This window comes from Tasmannia lanceolata, unplaced genomic scaffold (assembly GCF_043159265.1).
Source record: "Tasmannia lanceolata isolate RefF3 unplaced genomic scaffold, GAP_Taslan_0.1 ptg000002l, whole genome shotgun sequence".
Taxonomy (NCBI): Eukaryota; Viridiplantae; Streptophyta; class Magnoliopsida; order Canellales; family Winteraceae; genus Tasmannia; species Tasmannia lanceolata.
Window position 1 is genome coordinate 49265186 of NW_027518679.1, and position 8724 is coordinate 49273909.

Here is an 8724-nt window from a genome sequence, read left to right on the forward strand (position 1 = left end):
ATTCTTGTGGAGATTATGGTGCTCATCTCTTGGGTTTTGTTTCTCATTATGGATGAAGAGTTTTATTCTTCTTGAATTTCTCTCTTTCTCTCTCATGAAATTCTGAAATTAGACTCTTAGGGACTAAGGTATAAAGATGAAGAGAAACTTAGAGAGCAGAGAATACAATAGGCTTAAATAATAATGCCAATTTTAAGTTCTAAACCTCGAAGGTGTAAACTTGCATGAATCAGTTTTTTTACTGATATATTGTCAAATAAGGGCCTCCTTGAACAACACCAAAATTGGTCCCTATTTTTAAATAGCATTGGCATCAACGGATGTTTGGAAGCCATTAAGGCCAGTTAGAATGAAAAAGTACTATAACCATCATTTTTATATATAGAAGAGTACAAAATAATACTATATACATTTTATATATATGCAAGGGTATCCAAAGAGGACCTAAGCAGCTTGTTTTACAGCTTCAGCTAGCTCCTCCTCCAGCAATTTTGACACAAAGTCTCTCTCTCTCTCTCTCTCTCTCTCTCTCTCTCTCTCTCTCTCTCTCTCTCTCTCTCTCTCCCTTCTTCTATTACTGAATCATTATACAATTCATGTAATATTTATCAAATCGAATAAAATCCTGTTCTATTTCTACTTATCATTTCACTGCAATAGATGCCACCAGAAACCAAACTGCAAAACCCAAAACAGTAAACAGAAAGCCAAAGAAAAAATAAAACAAAAAACCAAATTAACCAGTGAATTTTCTTCAAGGCAACATGTTTGAAGGGAAGCAAGGTGACTTGTTCCATGTCTTAAAATGCAACCCTAAAATCTCCTTAGCTTTGTCCTTTGTCTTCCTACTGCTTTCAACTTGCACCACCATACAAAGCTTAGCCACACAACCCACCTCCACCATCTCTTCCACAACACCTCCACTAGCACAAAACCTACAAATTAGCAATATTATATTCACAGCTCTTTCATTTGCAACTTGTGAAACCCTCAACATCTTACCCGTCACCGCCGCAACGCTAGCCGGGTGCTCTAACAAAGCGGACCGCCCTTCGGCTTTCTCACACAATATCTCCAACACTCTCAACATGACCTCGCAGCTTCGCCTTTCATTAGTCTCCATAAGTAATTCCACCAGAGTAGGAACAATTCCTGCCTCAACTGCCCTAATTCTGCTCCTCCCAAAGGGTATCACTTCCATTAAAATTGATAATGCCGCCTTCGTCGCTTGGGTTGAGTTTTGATCCTTCAATATCTCGGCGACGCCATCAAATAGCTCAGCACATAATCCAGTTTTATAATTTACATCAACCACCTTGAATATTGATTTTAGGAGAAGGGCAGCTACAATTCTAGCTTGGTAGCTCTCCTTTAGCAAAATCATTGCCAAAGATCGAATAATTTCGCCATGGTTATCTTCGCAGATCTTCTTCAGTACCTCGGGCGATGGCTTAAGAAGGTACAAAACGTTAATGGCTTCTTCAATTGTTATTGAATTACCATTAAGATGTGAAATCCCTTGTGGTTTATTTGCTTTAGTAATCAAAGAGGTAACCAACAAAGTGACACCAGCCTCTTCCAAGGGCTTTATGTTATCATCACTCTCTTGGATTAACAACTTGATCTTTCTAAGAGATCTAAGCTGAGATTCGGGTTCTCTTACCTCATCGAGGAGTTTGAGAAGAAATGAAACGTCGAAGGTGGGTTTTGGCCCATCGGAAATTTCGATACCTTTTGAGGCCTGGTCGGCAAGCCATGATTTGATCAGGCGAAGGAGGGTAGAGTTTGGAGTGAGGATGAAATCTGTGAGGCCTTGTTTTGTAATTGGACATGTTTTGTGATTGTAAGAGAAAAGCCAGTTGTAGATGCTTTCTCTATCATATGTCATGCCTGTAGAGAGTGTAACTGGGTCCTTCATGATCTGAAGAGATATGGGGCAGATGAAGAATGGGGGTACTTCATAACCATCCATTACTTTTCTCTTCTTCTTCTTTGTTTCCTCCCCTTTTGATGGATAAAAATCCAAGAAGATGAGGATAGAAGACTACCCTATTAGGAAAATCAAATTATGAGACAGCATGAACAAAGTGTCATATATATATAGAGAGAAGTAAAAAGGAGATATAATAAGATTTGTAGTGGGATGTCTTTGTTTGGAAGTGCAGAAAAGGAAAGTAAGTAAAGAACTATGAGAGAAAGAGAGAGAAGTGAAGGCATGAGATCAATAAAACCTCATCAATGGTGGATTCCTTTTTGACACTTAAATCACAAGACTCTCGTGCATGAAATCAAGGGCCTTTGCTTTTACTTGGTCTCTTTTTGCATCTTTTACCAGGTTATGGTTTTTGACCATTGTTATCGGCCAATAGATTGCTTTCATTTTGTTCTACTGTTTCTAAATCTCACACGTACGCAAAACAATGGATTGGATCAAATACAAGAGATAGAAGAGGATGTCGTGTAACACTCCTGTTTTATCAAGTTCTTTGTTATATTTTTTAACTAGATTTTTATTGAAATATATTTATAATCTGTTATTATCACATGATGTGTATTAAAAATTATTGCATATGTTCTTGAAGTTCCATTCTTTAGATAATCTGTTATTATCACATGATGTGTAATAAAGATTATTGCAATCAGAGCTCTTATTGATCTTGGAAAGTTAATAATACTTTAAATTTACACTGAAACTTGATCTATCAACAACCATTTCCACGATCTAACGGCTACCATTTCCACGATCATAAGAAAAATGCAAAAAGTTGATCAATTGAATAATCGGACGATTAAGATTTGATCAGTGTAGCAACACACATCCAAGAGCTTATGGATTGGACAGTCCAGATGGAGATATGAGAAAGTAGTGCACCACTAAGAAGATTGTACAAAGTCAAATGAGTATCCACCTTGGAAACTTTGATAGGTGACCAAAATGAATTAAATATCATAATTGCTGCTTGAGACTTTAAAACTTTTCTTCTTCTTTTTTTTTTCTTTCTTTTTTTTTTTTTTGTGGGGGCGGGGGGGTGGGGGTGGGGGGGGTGGGAGGGGGTGGCTGGTCAACATTATCCCTTTTCTCACGTTTTGGTTTTCATCGTGTCGACGGGGGCATTTGGCCAAAACCGACAAAATCAGTGATGTGGTCAAAGTCTATTATAATGGCTGATGTGGCAAAAGCTGCGGTCAACTTAGTTTTGTCTACACTGGACATTGTAGCCATTATAAAAATGTTAGATGGCCAACTGTGTCTGTTTAAAATCAAAACTCACCATAGGCATGTTTGCCTAGCATGAAAAAAATATATTCCATAGAATATTAGTAGGGCCAGTTGTGAGTGATAGGCAGAGAGAATGAGAGCCAAAAAACACAGGAAAAACAGTGCTCATTTTGAAGTAGGTATGTTTTTCACTGTTCTTAGGATCTTCTCAAGCTCTCTCCACTCATGATCTCTCAAGTCTCTCCTCTTCCTTCCATCTCAGCTACTATTTCAGTTGGGCCAACAAATATTCCAGCAAAAACATTCTCCCATCTCTCAAGAGGCCAACCTGTCTCCGACTTAAGGGGCCTTTGAATAACACATAAATGGGTCTTAAATACATTGCAAATATTAATATTTTATGTTAATCTTAGGGCATTAAGGCCACTTTGAAATATTACCTTACAAAAATATTGGGATTTTCTAGGGACCATTCGCGGGCCGGCTGTTGCATGAGAGGGCCGCCACCTCAGATGAATTGAATGAATAAGACAGAGTATGTTGAAAAGCTCTCTCACACAACAACCGGTCCACGAAATGCCTTCTAGGACGGTTCCTATCAAATCCCAAAAATATTATGACTTATTTAAATATTAGATTATAAACCCATAATAGGAAGATTATCTCTTCTACCTCAAAGAAAACCCCGAACTTTAATATTTTTTTATTAAAAAAATAGTAAATTTTATTAAATTTTAAAAAATAATCAAAACACTTTATTTCACTCTAAATACTAAAGGATGACTTCTATAAAGAACGAATCTAAAACCTCAGAATGGGTTAAGAAATTTTTTTACTAAAAATAGTAAAATAAACAAAAAAAAAAAGGGCAATGATAGTCCGCACCCCTTGCAGGATAATTCGCACCCTTTAACGTTAAAAAAGTGTTAACGATGATTTTAGACCAAGTTACAACGGTGTATTATAAACAATGATTCACGTCGAAATCAAAAGTCATGCTCATTAAAGCTTTGAATCTTCAAATTACCTTCATTTGATATTGTCTGTTAAGACACTCTTTGGGATGGTGATTAAGACACTCTTTGGGATGGTGATGTACATCAGATAATAAAAAAGCGGCGGGTGCAATATGGACAGACATTATTCATGTGTAACTTTCATTATTAAAATTTTATGTGATACATACATACATATTGTTTACATGGAGGCCAAATTAATACCCAAAATGGAAAAAGTATAAAATGTAGAAATAAGAAAGTTGAATGTTAAAACGGGTGATAAATTGATTTTAAATGTATAAAAGCTAGAAATAAGAATGACGATAGGCCGTAAATTGTTTAGGCTACTGATGTTGGCACTGCCATGTTTTAATAATTGCACAAACTTAGCTTGTCATTTCTACTTCTAAGAGCCATTTGGGAATTGTAATAACCTTTGATAGCTGTTTAAATACTAAAAGACAAGATGAGTTAGTGCAATTATCAAAACACGGTAATGCCAACGTCATTAGCCTTTTATTTGTCTTTTATCCATATTTGTGGCGTACCAATTTCAAGTAAATTATGACGAGTAGCCAGACAAGGGTGTCACTTTTGGCTCGGGCTTGGAAGCTCGCTCGAGCTCGGCTTGAATCCTTAACGAGCCGAGCCGAGCCGGCTCATTAAGCTTAATGAGCCGAGCCCGAGTTAGGCCAGGCTCGGCTCGGCTCGGCTCGTCATGTCAACATCATCTGCAAAAACGTACCGAATGTCATGTTAACATCATCCGCAAACTGAGGGTATCAAACGGTTGTGAAAATTCAAAAATTTATTTTTTCCCGTAATTGTCATAACTTTGAAATTTTTTTGGTATTTTTTTCTTAATTGTCATAACTTACTGCCTTTTTTTGGTAATTTTTTATTTTAAACTTTATAAATTCAGCTAATTTACTTTTTGTGTGATTACTTTTTTTCTTATCTGCAGCGACATTTGCGATTTGTGCGAAACTTTATAACGCAAGCCTGATAAACCAAAGCTCGATAAAGCTCGCGAGCGGCTCGCAAGCCTGGCCGAGCCTGACCGAGCCGAGCCGAGCCTGGTTCGAGCCCGAGCCGAGCCGAGCCGAGCCGAGCATTTGAGCTTAACGAGCCGAGCCGAGCCGAGCCTAGCCAAGCTCGGCTCGGCTCGGCTGGTTTACACCCCTACTCATGGAAAAGCTAGTCGGCCGTGGAATGGTTTTCCACCAAGTTGCTTAGCAAATACCAATTATGACACTGAGGGAACAAAGTAACCCAATATCAATTTGAAGCGTTAAAGAATGGTCGTTGTATACATTGGCATGTGGAATTTCGCATGTATGCGTTAGGGTTTTAGATCGGATCGATTTTTGGGAATTCAGGTTGAGCTTGAACCTTAAACTTCGGTAAAATAAGGTTTGAGTTGTACCCAATTTATTTTTCAACAAAAGTGAAAGTCAAGCTGGACCTAGCTACCATAAGCCCATTAAATGTGGGCAATGAAAATTAAATGCAAAATGTCGTGCAACTTGGGAGGTAGGCAAGGCAAGCTATGCCAAGCCAAGGTCAAATGAAAAAAAATGTCAAATTAGGTGACAGCTTGTCTGGGTCGGGTCAATTTGGTGTTATGGTGGGAACTGTTGGGACAAATTGGTATGATGAATGATCAAATGGTGGAGTAATTTTCTTTCTTTAGATTGTATTCAGTCCCTATTTGACATTACAAGTAAATGACACTTAAGAGAGATTAGCGGACTCACATCCGGATGGCCATGGTAGAATCCGAAAATGTTCGGAATCATTTGGCACCCATACGTAGGTCAGGTAGAAATTGGAAGTAGACTAGAATGGTCAGAATCACTTTTAAAATAAAAACAGAAAATTAATTAACTAGAGAGCCAACCGTCGCATCCACGGTCTGGAAATTTCCCAGGTTTCTCATGGCTGGTCGGAGAGCCAATCGTGGCATCTTCCTTACTAGCCATTAGAACCCTATAACGACTCTTTTGTGTTCTTTCTCTATATAAACACTCTTGGCTTCAATTATTTCAACTTTTTAATACTTACCTACACCCTTTAATCAACATATTCATCTGAGAACCTACTCTTTGATTAAAAAAGAACAAACAAACAAAAACAAACCAAAAACAAACAACCTCTCTCGCATTCATCTCTCTCGTGCCTCTACTTGTATATTTCATTGCGATTATCTAGGATTATCTAGGATTCATTGTATCAATTTTTGTGAGCTGAGAGAGAGTGCTTCATTTGTGTACTAGCCTACTAAGAGGCAAAGATCCTTCTTCTTCTTTACCATTGTAATTGGTACAAGGGACACCTATCAATCTTTGGAGCGGAGAAAGCTCAGCAAACAATTGTAATGGTTTGATCTGTACCCAGGAAGAGATAGGATGATTAGTGAAGACTCAAGGAAAAGCTCCTTGGGAGAGTGGGCGTAGGTTCGATTGGCCAAACCACTATTAAAATATGTTTGTCAAGCTACATCTTCTCTTCCCCTCTTCTTTGGTGATTGGTAACTTCTTTCTTATTTGTTCAAGTTCTTTTCTTTCTAGTTATTAATTAATTGATTGAATTAATTTGCTTTTAAAAATAATCAAAAGGTTTTTAAAATACCCAATTCACCCGTCTTCTTGGGTGTGTACTATGCATTTTAGTGGTGTAAATGGGGTTAGTTAGTATGTAATTTTTATGTAGTAGAGGGTATGTGTTTTAGGGTTGTGGGGTTAGATATAGCTTATTTGGTGTAGGATTGTGGGTTTAGTTGTTGCCTATGTGTTATGTAAGTGGGCAAATGGGTTTGTAATGTGGCACACCTTGATGCTTGCTTATAAATAGTGGTAATTGAATGAAGTGGAAGAAGAGAAATTTACAACAAAGAAAACTTATGTTTCAAGGAGAGCCATGGTTCCTCTCGATTTGAACCACTAGGAGGTTTGGTTGCCTTGAATCAAGCTCTCTCCCCTCCTTTACTATCTTTTTTCTTTCTGATTTGTTTTACGGCGGATTAGGCACGTAACATGTGGTGTCAAGCGGTCGATCCTCCACCATGGCTGCAATTTGGGAGATTTTGGATTCCATGCATGATGATTTCTTGTAGATCAAATCTCTTGTTTTGGGATTGATGGAAGAAAGCCTACGATTTGCGAAATGCTTGGACAAAATCAGCATTGCGATCCAGGAAATGTGCTGGGAAGATGAAAGGTTGTATATTGAAAAGGTTGAACTTATGGTGGAGGAAAAAGTGAGAAATAATGCCGACAAAGATTATTTAGTTGAATACCAGGCCAAGGACCATCTTGATTTTGTAGGCCCATTCAATCATTCCATCGCTTCAATGCGCCACTATGAAAAATCGTATTTTCTCGCATCTTTGATCATAATAGATCTCGAAAGTGAGATTCAAAAGATCGTGATCATTATTTATGAAGATATGAAGGCTTGATGTCAATTATGTTGTTAAACAGAATTGTGTCCCATGGGATTTGGGACCTTGGTGGAATAAATTATTTTCTCAAACAATTCAACCTTGAGGACAAAGTTGTTTCTTAGGGGAAGGAATGTTATGGGCATGCTAGTGGTGTGAATGGGGTTACTTAGTATGTAGTTTTTATGTAGTTGTGGGTATGTGTTTTAGGGTTGAAGAGTTAGTTATAGCTTATTTGGTGTAGTGTTGTGAGTGTAGTTATTGCCTATGTGTTATGTAAGTGGGCATGATGTGGCACATTTTGATTCTTATATTTAAGACTTTAAGTAGTGGTAATTGAATGAAATGGAAGAAGAGAAATTTATAGCAAATGAAACTTATGTTTCAAGGAGAGTCATGGTTCCACTCGATTTGAAGTACTAGGAGGTCTGGTTGCCTTGAATCAAACTCTCTCCCCTCCTTTACTATCTTTTTTCTTTCTTATTTGTGTTACGACCGATTAGGCAATAACAAGTGGTATCAAGCGGTCGATCCTCTGCTATGGATGCAACTTGGGAGATCTTGGATTCCATGCGTGGTGATTTCTTGCAGATCAAATCGCTTGTTTTGGAATTGATGGAAGAAAACCTACGATTTGCGATAGGCTTGGACAAAATCAACATTGTGATCCAGGAAATGTGCCGAGAAGATGAAATGTTGTATCTTGAAAATGTTGATCTTATGCTGGAGAAAAAAGTGAGAATTGATGCCAGTGAAGATTATTTAGTTGAACACCAAGCCAAGGATTATCTTGATTTTGTAAGCTCATTCGATCATTCCGTCGCTTCAATGCGCCACTATGAAAAATCGTATTTTCTCACACCTTTGATCACAATAGATTTTGAAAGTGAGATTCGAAAGATAGTGATCATTATTTATGAAGAACGTGAAGGCCTGATGTCAATTATGTTGTTAAACAAAATTGTGTCCAATGGGATTTGGGACCCCGGTGGAATAAATCATTTTCTCAAACAATTCAACCTTGAGGACCAGGTTGTTTCTAAGGGCGAAGGAATGTTATGTGC

General features: G+C 37.8%; 1 pseudogene; it reads right to left on the bottom strand.

Annotated features, from left to right (window-relative positions):
* Positions 1-380: 380 nt before the first annotated feature.
* Positions 381-2152, bottom strand: LOC143886334 (E3 ubiquitin-protein ligase PUB23 pseudogene; annotated as a pseudogene).
* Between the last annotated feature and the right edge of the window lie 6572 nt (positions 2153-8724).